This window comes from Dermacentor andersoni, chromosome 9 (assembly GCF_023375885.2).
Source record: "Dermacentor andersoni chromosome 9, qqDerAnde1_hic_scaffold, whole genome shotgun sequence".
NCBI lineage: Eukaryota > Metazoa > Arthropoda > Arachnida > Ixodida > Ixodidae > Dermacentor > Dermacentor andersoni.
In genome coordinates this window covers 94960309-94973427 of record NC_092822.1, presented here as the reverse complement: position 1 = coordinate 94973427, position 13119 = coordinate 94960309, and positions in this window count along the sequence as shown.

Below are 13119 nucleotides of genomic sequence, written 5' to 3'. Positions count from 1 at the left end.
TTGATCACTTATTTTTAACGCCCGCCGTAGTTCATGTGCTCTAGCGCTTTTCAACTTGGTCACTGTCCACTTCGGCACCCGACGATAAGCGCCTGAGCATCCTCAGCGGCCCCTTCTGTCCCCAAGGCATGCTTCAGGGGAGTTTTATGTACCGGAAAAACGTACTGAAGGACTCGACTAATTGTAAGCGGCACAATTTTTTAGAGCGAAGGTTTTTTTTTTGCGAACCTCGCCGTTTTTTAGTAATGGTGGGTGCTGCGGTGTGGTTGTTCTCCAGCCGAATAAGCCAATCAATCGCAGCGGAGGACTCGTGCGCCAGACGTCACCATCGCTGGGTTTCTTGCACCACCACCAGATGGCGCTCTCGTCCGCGCATCCTAGAATTTAGGTTTGAAATTTAGTGTTTGAAAATCCGGTGTTTTGGTATTTAATGAAAACAGTGAACCGACAGTGGCAATACAGGGCCAAGAAATACCTCGGCTAAGAGAATATAAACTTTGGTATATGGATAAACGAAGGCAATAGATATGCGGAAACACAGTAAAAAATAACAGTAAAGGGGAAGAGAAATGCAGCCATTATGAAGCACAGCGCTATGGGGATACAATAGGTACGAGGTGCTCCGGGGTATGTGGAAAGGTGTAATGGTTCCACGACTTTTGGAAATGCGGTTGTTTGCTTTAAATCAGGGGTACATTCAGGACTCGGTGGACACCAAATGTCAGTGGGACGCCTCGCATTGGGTGCTCACGGGAAGAATACAAATGAAGCTTTGCAGGGTGATATGGGCTAGACTAGTTGTGAAGTGAGGGAAGCTCACAGTAAACTTGAATATGAAGAACGAATGAGGAATATGGAAGAAAATAAATGGGCTGGGAGAGTGTTGAGGTATCTACAGGACAAACATTGATTCACAGTGGAGGAAAAAAACTGGGAAGCTTACCAGCAACTGTGCGGCCTGTAGGGTGGGCAACACAGCAACAGAGAACGTCAAGCGGAAAGTCGGAGAGGCTGAAATAATCTCATGGGTGGCGGCAATGGAAAAGAAACCTGCCATGAGTAATCGAACGGAATCAGGAAAGAAACAATTTATGATAGCTCAAAGGGAGGAGGAGGAGGAATAAATATTTTATTAAGAAGTCGTAGGGTGTTTTGAGATTGGGCACAGATCTTGTTGAGAGCCAAGGCGGAGCGGTTGGTAGAGATGGTGAGACCGAGGACCCGGATACTAGGGACGTGTGGGATAGGACTGCCGTCTTGAAGGCGTAGGGTGATGGCGTCACAGGGTCGGTGATCAGATTGGTGTTTGGAAGGACGACCCCGCTGAATGAGCTTGTAGAGCAGAAGCTCCGATTTAGCCGGCGAACAGCGCAGTGCGGTCCCTTGGAGATAGGCTTCAACCGTGTCAAGCGCCGTTTGCAGGGCTGACTCCACTTGACCATCACGCCCTCGGTACGACCAGATGGTGATGTCGTCGGCGTAGATGGTATGGTTGATATTGTCGACTCCTAGTTGCTGGGCAAGGCCAATCATGATTAAGTTAAAGAGCATGGGAGAGATAACTAAACCTTGCGGGGTGCCTTTGCTGCCAAGGGGAAGCTGGTCTGATTGTAAATCCACGGCCGAGAGCGTGGCCGTGCGATTGGAGAGAAAGTCACGAATGTATTTGTAGGCTCGCTCTCCCAGGTGGAGGTGGGAGACTTGGTCAAGGATAGCTGCATGGGAAATGTTATCAAAGGCTTGAGTGAGGTCGAGTCCGAGGATGGCTTTCATGTTACGGGAACGATCGTTTAGCACTTGATGTTTGAGCTGCAACATAGCATCTTGAGTAGAAAGGTGAGGGCGAAATCTAATGATGGTGTGGGGATAGAGAGAGTTGTCTTCGAGGTGACTGCTGATGCGTGCTAAGAAGGCGTGTTCCATCACCTTGCCTACGCATGAAGTGAGGGAGATTGGCCTTATGTTAGTGAGGCTAGATGGTTTGCCAGGCTTTGGGATTAGGATAACGTTGGCAGTATTCCAGGCAGCTGGGAGGGCGCCACTGCTCCAGAAATCGTTGATGTAGTCAGTCAGATGGGACACGGACTCGTCATCGAGATTGCGAAGGGTTTTGTTAGTGACCCCGTCTGGCCCTGGAGCAGAACGATCGTTAAGCCTGCAAAGAGCAGCATGTATTTCAGATACGCTAAAATCGGCGTCTAGTGTAGGGTTGGGAATACCGATGTAATTGCTGTGTGGACTGACTTATCCCCTGGAGATATATCTGGTGAAGAGGTAGTCAAACACCTGTTGTGGACCTTGCTTAAGGTCTCCGTATAAAGAAGCTTCTGCTGCCGATCCTGTTGGGTGGTACGGGTGGTGGTATTATCAAGCAGATGTTTGAGGAGTTTCCAAGAGTAGGGGCGATGAAGTTGTCCATCCACCGTGTTACACAGCTCAGTCCATTGTTGCCGGCTGAGGGTTTGACAATGCTCCTCGATGGCTGTGTTGAGTTTGGAGATCTTACTTCTGACGCGACGGCTTAGGCGCTGCCCCTTCCATCGAGCTAGGATGGAGGCTTTAGCCTCCAGAAGATGGGTGAGGTGGCTATCCATGCGTTCAACTGTGGCATCTGTAGTTACCACCCGAATGGCCGTTTGAACATCAGTGCGTAGCGCTTGCATCCAGGTGTTAATGTCGGCAATGCCTTCTGCTGAGGTAGAATCTATGCGTATCTTACGAAAAACATCCCAGTCGGTAATAGTGAATTCTTTAGTGGGGGCAGGGGCGGCAGCGAGTTGAGGTAAAGAGAGAGCAAGGATATAATGGTCGCTGCCCAGGTCTTGCTGGGTATTGGTCCAGTGTGCATTGTTGATATGTTTGATGAAGGTGAGGTTGGGGGTAGAGTCCCGGGTAGTGGAGATACCGAGGCGTGTGGGAAAGGAGGGATCCGTGATGAGCGTAAGGCCTAAGTCGTGGTAATCTTGCTAGACGTTGCGAGCTGCAGCTCCCGTGCGAACGTAGCCCCAGCCTGTACGGGCGAGGTTGAAATCGCCGCCGATTAGTAGGGGGTGCGTTCCAGTTACGTAATGAGCCTTCTTAAAGAGGGTGAGGAAGCAACACCTTGAAGCTCATTGCTTTTCGAAGCGATATCCGGATGCCTTAGAACGCGCACCTATAAAGCGGGATATAAGAAGGAAGAAGCATGGGCTTGCTGTGGTAAAGCTAGGGAAACGATGGAGCCTGTTTTAATAGAATGTGAAGACGTCTGCCGCGCGGTCGATTTAGGCACCACTGGCCTCCTTGAAGCCCTTGGGTTCAGCGAGAGCAGTGGAAAAGTAAACATGTCCGGAATAGAGGTTAGTGAGAGGCGACTGGAAGAGTGGGGGAAGAAACGTAGGAAAACGCCGAGAAACATAGACATACAAAAGCAAAGTTCGCAATTGGGGGCTCAGAAAATTGAGTAGTGGGAGTTCATAGTAATTATTTTTTTCTTCTTTTTTCTTTTTTAACCTAGGTAGGACATTAGGCAGTATAATAGCAAGAGCTTGGTTGCGCAACCCACCGCACCGTTCCAAAGGGGACGCTCACAACATCCAGCCATCCATCCATCCTAGGGTGCCTCGACGCCACGCTTCTGCGTACAGGGCTGTGACACCTCCGGTTGCGCCCCCATATTGTGTCGCAACACCTTCCTTCCTTTTGTAAGCTCTATGACATCGAACGCGACGTTCATCAGAAGGTGTTAAACCGATTAGACAGCAGAGCATTTTCAGAGACTAAGAATCTCGGAGCATGGCCCCACACGTCGCAAGCTTACAAAGTGACGCGGTCACTGCTACGTTCCATGAAATCGACTGGCCTCAGTGACCGGTTATAGGCGGGAAGTGATAGACAACCGCACGTACTCACACAGATAGTACCTGCTTCCGTCCCTCTACTTTATTTTCTTCCCTTAAACTCCTTCCCCCGTATGGCAACAAAGCGGACTCCGCGTCTGGTTGAACTCCCTATCTCTCCTTCACCGTGCTTTACTTCCTTCTTTACCTCCTCCTCCTCTTAAGAGCGCGCTATGATGGCAGCAGAAATTTAGATTCTGCACTCGCTGCCAGTGCAAAAAGGTATAATTTTCGAAGGTTGTACGATTACCTGCATTGCAATATTCACACCTCGCCTTTCAAACGGAGCTGGAACGCTTATAGTAACGCAATGCTGGAATAATTCGAGCCCAGCAGATAACTAATTGTTCTTGCCGCGCTTTCGCTTACGATAACAAATTTGTTTCAAAAAACCAGGTTGACACATATCTATGAGTATACTGCAGGTTTTAGAGACTGTCCTTCAAAGAGGCTGGCGCGACTTTTGACCGTAATACTATAGTTGCGTAATGCCCTGAAAGCACGTAGCACAAAACGAGGTGAATACTGCAGGGTTACCGTTAACTGAAGGTGCTGTAGTCATTGAGACACGAGTAGTGCTTGTCCAAGGTAAGGATGACGGAAAGCACGTGGCCTTAAACAGTCCTGCATAAGCGCAACACACACGGCGAGTGTTAAAGCTAGCTCGAGGTCGCGGTTTCGATCACGGCCGCGGCTGCCGAAATTCAAAGAGGGCAAAGTGCAAGAACGCCCGCGTACTTAAGTTTAGGTTTACGTTAAAGCACCCCAGGCGTTCATAACTATTTCGAAGTCCTTCACTGCGCCAAATCATCAGATCATGGTTTCGACATGTAAAACCACACAAATTAATTTTCAAATAAGAGAAAAGTAATAGCAAGGCACAGTGTACACCTTTTAAACACTGATACATGAATTTGACGTAAGAGCTCCGCGGAAACCCGCAAAGTGAAGAGAAGTAATTTAGGCAAAATGAGACGTATATACTCAATCGTAGCAATTACTACAAAGGAAACCCATACGGGTTCCTCGAAAGAAAAGTCTCGCAGTTTAAAAAAAATTCGTCCTGGTCCAGGACTCGAACCCGGGACCACCGCCTCTCCGGGGCAGCCGCTCTACCATCAAAGCCTTGCCTTTATATCGAATTGTTGACAAATTTCACTTCGTCCTGCCATCTGCTAGCCGCCTGGTTAGCTCAGATGGTAGAGCGGCTGGCCCGGAAAGGCGGTGGTTGCGGCTTAGCTCAGATGGTAGAGCGGCTGGCCCGGAAAGGCGGTGGTCCCGGGTTCGAGTCCCGGACCAGGACAATTTTTTTCTTCAACTGCGAGGCTTTTCTTTCGAGCAACCCGTATGGGTTTCCTTTGCAGCAATTGCTACGATTGGGTAGACGTCTCATTTTCCCTTAACTGATATATGAGCACTGGCATTGCAGCCATATAGACTAATGCACAGGCCCGTACGTTCGGCTTATTAAAATTTTCTGACTGCAGTATTGTATTTCCAGCCTGTATAAGTATAGGGCCTGAATGTGTTCCTGGAGAAGACATTTGCCTTAATTACGTTGTTATGCAACGACTCATACATAAGTGCAGCAGTTTAAGAGTAGCATAGTGACGCACCTTGCCTAAAGAAACGGAAGGTTTATTGCCGGAATATATTTCTGTACATGGCTCAAAACCAGAGGAAGATAGCCTGGAAACCTAGATGTTGTTCAAGGCAGCTCACCAACACCTTCACATGCGTGGGGCCACAGGAGGCCGTGCACATAAACACGAGAGATTTCACAAAGCAAAGTTCAAATTAGATTATTGTTATGAAAATGAAAACAATCAATCCAAGTTTGCAGCTGCGCTGGTTTTACTTACACATTCCGTACCCCTCATTAAATATCTGACTGGTACAATCAGTGCAAGTGTAAATGCCGAGCCGCAACAAGAGAAAACTCCCCAAGGAGATTTTGCTAACATTTGTGTGCTCGGCGCATGCGATCCTAGTAAATGACACATTGGCTTTGCGCTGGCTTCTTATCACCTTGATAAAATGACTTAGACGGCAAGCGCCTAGTGCGTCAGAAAATTTCTTGAAGACTGTTTCACGCGAAAACCCACATTTAAGCATCTTGGCTTAGATGAAAGACGTTCTCGTCGACTTCCTTCTGCGTTCTGGGTCGCGCTCAAATCTGAAACCTAGGTGTCATTTTATTTCCGTTGAGCTGGTGCACAAAGGCGCGCAGGAAACGAGCATGATGGAGTATTTTAGCGACAAAAGTGTCACGCACCTTCCATTCCGTATCGCCAGCCCGAAAAGTCAACTTAGCGAACACGTGCCAGTACTGCGGAAACCAAGAGCGCCAGGCGACGCGACCGCACAGCACTGACGGATGCACGAACATGTACGTCCGCGTGAACAGCTCTGCCGCAATATGGCGGAGGTGCGGCGCGGTCCTGGTCAACGGGTGTCACCACCCTGAATGACGGGAAGCCGCGCTGACATCGAGGCACCCTACGCATCCGCGGTAGTGACGGCGGAAGGCCGCGCGGGGAAAAAAAAAAAAACAGAACGCCAGGACGCCCCTCGATTGTCCTAACTTTCATAATGATCTATGCTTTTACAGCGTATAGCTGCGTATGGCTAGCCGAATCGTCCGTCCGTCGGTCGGTCGCCTGTACGCGGAAAACTCCTCTGGCGCAACCTAATGCGCATGCGCGAAAAATAGAGAAAGAGATGTGCGCAATTAGCCAACACCACCTAGTCAGCGCAAGGCCTGTTTACTCCGATCATAATGTCACACTACCTGGCCTGAAATTTCCAATGACAAGGCTGGCGTGATGAAAGTGTGGACGTCAAATCATTGTTGCCTACTCGGGAGCATCCCCATTAGATTGAATGAGTAAAGGCAAGGCGCAAAAGACGAGCACTGAAGAAGGACACAAATGACAGGACCGGCGCCGGTCCTATCGTTTGTGTCCTTCTTCAGCCCTGGTCTATTGCGCCCTGCCGTTACTCAAGCAAGCATGAACCAACTAGCCCAAGCAAGAGTTTTATTTGTCCATTCGATCCTATGGTAGTCGAACCTGGTAACAAGACGCCATGGATCGGAGTGAAAAGGCCTTGTGCTATATAGGTGTTGGATTAGCTGCACCAGTAGTGACGTCGTTGCTCTCGATCGCAGCCGAGCGCGCGCGCAGGAATTTCTCTCCGGCTCTGAAATGGGTAGGCCATGCGTCATGCGTACTCTTAGGAACAGGCAGCTTCCGATTAGCAACGCCGCGAGCAGAACCGGGAAGGAGCTCGTCTACGCCGTGCCGATGCTGCAGCCCGGGCACAAGAACAGGCTCGTGCAGCCGAGCGCAAGCAGAAACTGCGCACCGAGGATCCGGCAGTCTACCAAGCCGTCGTTTAATGAACCGTCAGGATTAACCCAGTGATAAACACCGGGGCCGCACGTTTCAGCTTCGCTGGTTAACCATCTGTACGGAGTGCTTGGGTGGCGATTTTTATTCTAAGTGCAGAACACTGTGCGAACACGCACACTCGCAACTAATTACAGTGGTTCGACCTGTCGAGGTGGCCCAATTCAAACGCGCCAAGCGTCCCGACACGCTAGCTTTCCCGCAATAAGGCCGTTCTGTGCTGCTTGTCGATGCATGCGTCCGTCACGTAATGGTTTCAATGTCTTGCTTCTGCGTGCTTCAATGTCCTGCCGTCAGAAAAGTTAACATTGTCTGTCTAATTATTTATTAGACAGTACCCTGTTAAAAAGGCGAATGTGCATCTGCGCATCCATCTGCATCCATTTGAAACCTTTTGAGGACAAGAACATTTTGAAAACATTTGAGGACAAAGTTTAGGCAAATCCACGCACTTCCCGTAATTCCCATGCTGGTTGATTAACCGCCCCGATTGCAGCCCCGGCAGAAACTAGCGCCAGACTTCCCCCTAGTAATTATTGTGTGAAACTCTCTGGTAGGAAGCGCGCGTCTCGCATTTGATGGCCTGCTCAATGGGCAGGCCAATGGTTTACTCGCGCCGTCTGCTCCGTCGGTGGGGGCGCTCGTTGCCAGGATGCCTGCCGCTCTAAACAATGTTAGCACAAAAACTGTTTCGAGCCTTTATGCACTCACTCAGAGCTTCGCGGTATGTAGATTCCAACTCGTTGGATCTGTTTCTTTTTCTTCTTCTCTTTAGCGACGTATTCTTCCATCTTGTGGGAACTTTCTGGAATATCAGAGAGGAAATCTGTCGGGACTTTCAGGAGTGAACTGTCTCGCGCTGGTTTGGCGCTTAACAGTGCTCCCCCAAGGGCTGCAGAATATATTTCAAACCTTTTCCTTTCTCATTCAGATCGACTTCTCTCGCTGTGGACCGGATGATGGGTGACAATCAGCAGTTAGGGACGAGGAGAAGCAAGTAATGAGAGGGTGAATTCAAAGTTTAGATTCGAAGCTTGGTTATCTTTTTAATTTATAAGTTTAAGGCGTGGGCGACCTGAAAATTATAGGTCCCTGTTACCATTAAGCGCCCAACAAAGTACCCACTCAACGGTGTGCCTGAGAGACCTCCAATAGTTTCAACCGATGACTACCACAGGAAGGAGTAATGCTGATTGGGTGGTTCTTCCTCTTGGGCAACGCGCTCTTAGGGGATTGGCTATGAATCGCTATGGTACGAGAGTTCAAAAATAGGTTTAAGGAAATAAAGTGAAGTAAAAGTTTCCTACTTCATGATGTGAAGTTAAAGTTTAGCTTATACGGATATTAAGGAAATGACTGAGTGCGAGAACATGAGAATACAAAATATAGAAGTTTGTAAATTCCTGTTTTGCACACAAAATCGAGCGGGTATTGCAAACGTTTCTGTGGCAGCTTGTTTATATGGCAACCAATTTCTTTTTCACAGTGCGATAGTTTGCCCTGCGGCAAACGTTTCAGTGTAATCTGTCGAGTATTTCCCACTAACGTACATAACCAACTTTAGGTGCAATAATGCGATTCTGATAAAAAATTCCGCCAAAACCTATCTCACGATGAACATCAACGTTAACGCGATTTGCACTGAAGCAAGGTGGCGAGACACCCTAGTCCTACTGCCGAAACGCGTCATATATCATGCGTTATGCATCGTGACTCCTGTCTGAACTGTCTCGAATATATATATATATGTCGCTGGCTCGGTCCTACCTCACACCGAAAAAAATTTTACTGTTTATTTTGTTTACTCTACATGTTTTCTTCCAGAGTGTCTGCTTTTTCCACAGATGCTGACAGCCGCATGCTTTTTTTAATTAACGCGAATGTTATACTTCGTTTTGCTCTCTCCCCTTCCCAATAACATTTCACCTTTAACCGCCGGCTTCTTGCCCAATCCCCCGTAGTGGGTAAGCGCCACAAGTGAGCAACAAGCAAGCATGCAAAGCCGTAACGCGGAAGTCAGGAACTGGTAAAACCATTTCTATTTTGTCTATACTTTCTGTTTGCACGTTTTCTTCTGCCCTGGTTTTTTGGGAAATAAACCTTGGAGTGCAAGTCGACGCTTGAGCCCGTCTCCACGTCGCCGTAGTTACACGATGTTAGAGTTTGTGCATGTGCTGCATGATGCATAGTGGAGGTGCCACCGCGGTGGGCTTCGCGCTGCTTCTACCGGCACGCAAGAGACGCTGGGAAGCTGAGTATCCGGTTACACGGCGCGCACGAGTGCCTCCTCCCTCTGGCGGGACGGTTTGTGATCCAAATTACGATTCGAAGGCGTCGCTCTGCGCCGTGGTCACGTGCTTACTCGCGCAGTCAGTCGCTCACTACGACACTGCCATTGGAATTCGATATGAGATGCCAACTGGAGTTCGGTCTACTTGAATTTTGATGTGTCACTTGTCAATTGCCACATATGGGCGCCACATATCTGCGCCACAAAACTGCCACATACGCCACGGACGTATGCTTCCAGAAGCGGCATAGAACACCCTTCCTTACGGACAAGCCAGGGTATTGATTGACACGCTTGCGCGTTTCGATCCGCAGTAGCACTAGAAGAACCAACGCATCAGAAACACCGTAGTACAACACGTCACTATGGAGCAATCCACCAGTGAAACTATAAACAAATCATAAGGTATGATGTACAGAATGTAAATTTGGGTATATGATATTGACATATGTCCATAATTCAGTGTAAATAAAACATTTATTCTTATAACATGCTGCTCTTTAATGCTAATATTCATACATCGAAAACTACACTTCATACGCACGCACACGGGGCTCATGATCCAGTCAGACCCAAGATGCTTCGCTTTGCATAGATGTGAACTGCAGTTGAGTGTGCCGGTTTTAAGAATGAATTGATTTTGGCTCCTGTCGTCGTCGAGCCAAAGCCACAACCGTTATTCGGGCGCTGAAGCGAGAACATTCGGCAAGTTGCGAGAACAAACCGAGATCAACCCGGCAACCAGTCAAAACTTAAGAAAATGCAGTCTCTGGCCCCTAACCCGCTGTAAAGGACCACATTGCATACGCTAGTTACTGCCTAGTTAAAAAAAAAATATTGCTTCGGAGTCCTTCCTAATGTTTCTTCATAATATCACTCATGCTGTAACTTCTAGTACGCTGAAGTTTTATTTGTCATTTTCAATAGCGACGTTCAAAAGCCATATACAGGGCACCATACACTTCATTGTCACCTGGCGCTGAGATAGGGTTGTCTGTGCTCTTTTGAACGCCAGCGGTCCGTGAGTTCCGCGGTGCGGGTGTTGCGTCGCCTGGAGAGATGACGTCACGCTGCGTGGCTACTCCTTCAGGGGCTTTTCTTCTTCTAGCTGGGCAGTGCGTTCTGTCTCCCTGGCGTTTTTCGCACCCTTTCGTGCCGTCTTCATCCGATTTTCTTCTTCTAGCTGGGCAGCGTCCCTATGGACCAGTACAGCGTATGGCGTGGTGCGGGGTGGTGCGGTGGGTTGTGCCGAGGCGGACATGCACTACACCCGTTTGAAGATTGTGGATAATATCATCTCTAACCAATCTGCTTTGCCGGTTGCCATTTTATGCTTACATCTACTCTCTATTATGGGAGAGCGAGTTATTACAGATCGCCTATTAAAGCACGCAACAGAATTGCAATGCAAGAAATTGACTTTCATTGGTGGACGGACCACTAAAAAAGTTGGATGTTTCTGTGTGCTATGAGTGGAATGCGGAATGTCTTAGCCTTTTATGCTTGCATCCATCATGAAATATAACCCCTTTCTCTCTATCAAATATATTTATGAGCACAGGGTGCGTCTCAGAAAGCAGCACCGAAACACTTCCCCTTTAGTTGACTAAGTGATATACCATGCAAACTTAAACGGTAGAAACATCAGCCTAGCAATAAATAACTACCACTATAACACTGAATTAGCCATGAGAAAGCTGTATGGACCCCATGAAGTTCGGTTTCACAGTTCGTTGTAAGCATTTTTTTAAAGAAATTCTGAAATGTAACAACCATTCGGGGACCTCCATAAGGTTTTCTTCACATAAAGGCCCAGTGTACCTTATAACCTACACCATTTCAGCTCTTGAATTAATAAAGGAACTCGTGAAATTTGAAGTTCATGAAATTCGTAAGATTCATAACATTCACGAGAATTAATGAAACCTGGCAATTTTTCTGTGGCCTTAATGGCTTGAAATAAAACAGCCAGTCGAACAGAATCGTCCTTGCCCCTTTGCTGCAGCAAGGTGTGCGAGTAGGCGTAAAGCGCCCCCATTTTTTTCGCGAAGAAGGAAGCGTTATTAAAAATTAACAACGTAAAGGCTGTCGCAACTGAGTTGAACTTAATAGAAGATATTCCGGTCTTGGCTTGTAGTAGGAATAGCCTGCCGACGACTGCAAGAGGCTTTGAGCCTTTGTCCAACATTTCCCTCTCACCCGCCTTAGGCTTGAGCTCACAGGGCCTTCTGAAGTGTTTGCCTAATCAATTGGGAACGGTTCCTTACCATTGTTCCGGTTCGGGTTTGGTTTCATGATGGCGGAAAATAACGGTTCGTTTCAGTTCGGTTGGACACCCTAATCAGAACACCGCAAAACAGATATAAAACGCGTTTTCGAGCACTTCTTGAGATCCGTTAAAAGCTTGGCCGTAACGCGCACCACAGAGCAAGCTTATTAGATTAGCCCAGTCCAATACTTGAGCAACTAATTGTGAGCTGAGCTACATCAGCCTTTTGACACAGTGCCGTTATCGTGACTTCCATTCGTTCATCGCTCGGATGGCGCAAACTGGCGTCCTCGTTTGTTACCTCTATATAACTCTCTAAAACTCTCTCTATAACTAAATGCCCGCCAAGTCAACAATGCTTTGTATAAAACGCAACTGCATTTAAGATAGTTGCGTTTGCTCCCAAATAGTTATTTACATGCGTGCAAACACAGATAACCCTAATTCGTTGGAACTTGGAAGGAGCGACCATCTCGTAATTTCATGGCACGCCTATCACGCCTGAGAGTGCCCGCGTGTTGATACCTGCCGTTTAAGAGGATGTCAATATATTCTATATGAATCACATAGTGTATAACTGTACCTTCATTGCTCAATAGAACGGCGCGGCAGCTAAACAGCACCGCTTGCTCTCTGCGTAGCAGACGACACTCCTCTGTCAATAACGTTGTGACTGCAGCGCCGCTAGTTCCAGCGACCACCGCTCGGGACAGGTTCTCTGGCGGAGCTGTAAAATTGAGTTGATTCTAGAAACGTCGCCCGAGGGAGCTAACCTTGCGCGTAGTAGCGCGCGCGCTCTAACGTGGAAGCACGTGGTGGCCGACATCGCATGTGCAGTGGAGAAGGAGAAGAGATCACGTCGGCAGAGGCAAACGGGACTGAGAAGAGGAGCAGGGAAGAGCGCGCTGGCTTGGTCGGACGTCAACACTCGGAAGGCCAACAACTGCGGGAGGGACCCGGTCGAGCGCTAACGCTCGAGGGGGCCTCGACGTGACACGTCGCCCACTCCCGTCGACGCGCAAAAGTCTGCGAGAGCCAGCCTGCCGTCTATTCTCGAACAAGCCTTCGAGTGACGCCGCCACGTGGGCTTCGTGGAACACAAAATAGTGAGCGTGCTGCCCTCGTACAAACGCTGTGGGGGGACGCATCGCATTCTTTTCGCATGGCCAATGCTTTGTGTTCTTGTGATTGTCCTTTTGTCTTTGAATGTACGTTACGGTGCCGTGCTTGTCGCCGTTGCTTCCTTGCTGCCGCCTGAGCGTTCTCTGACTC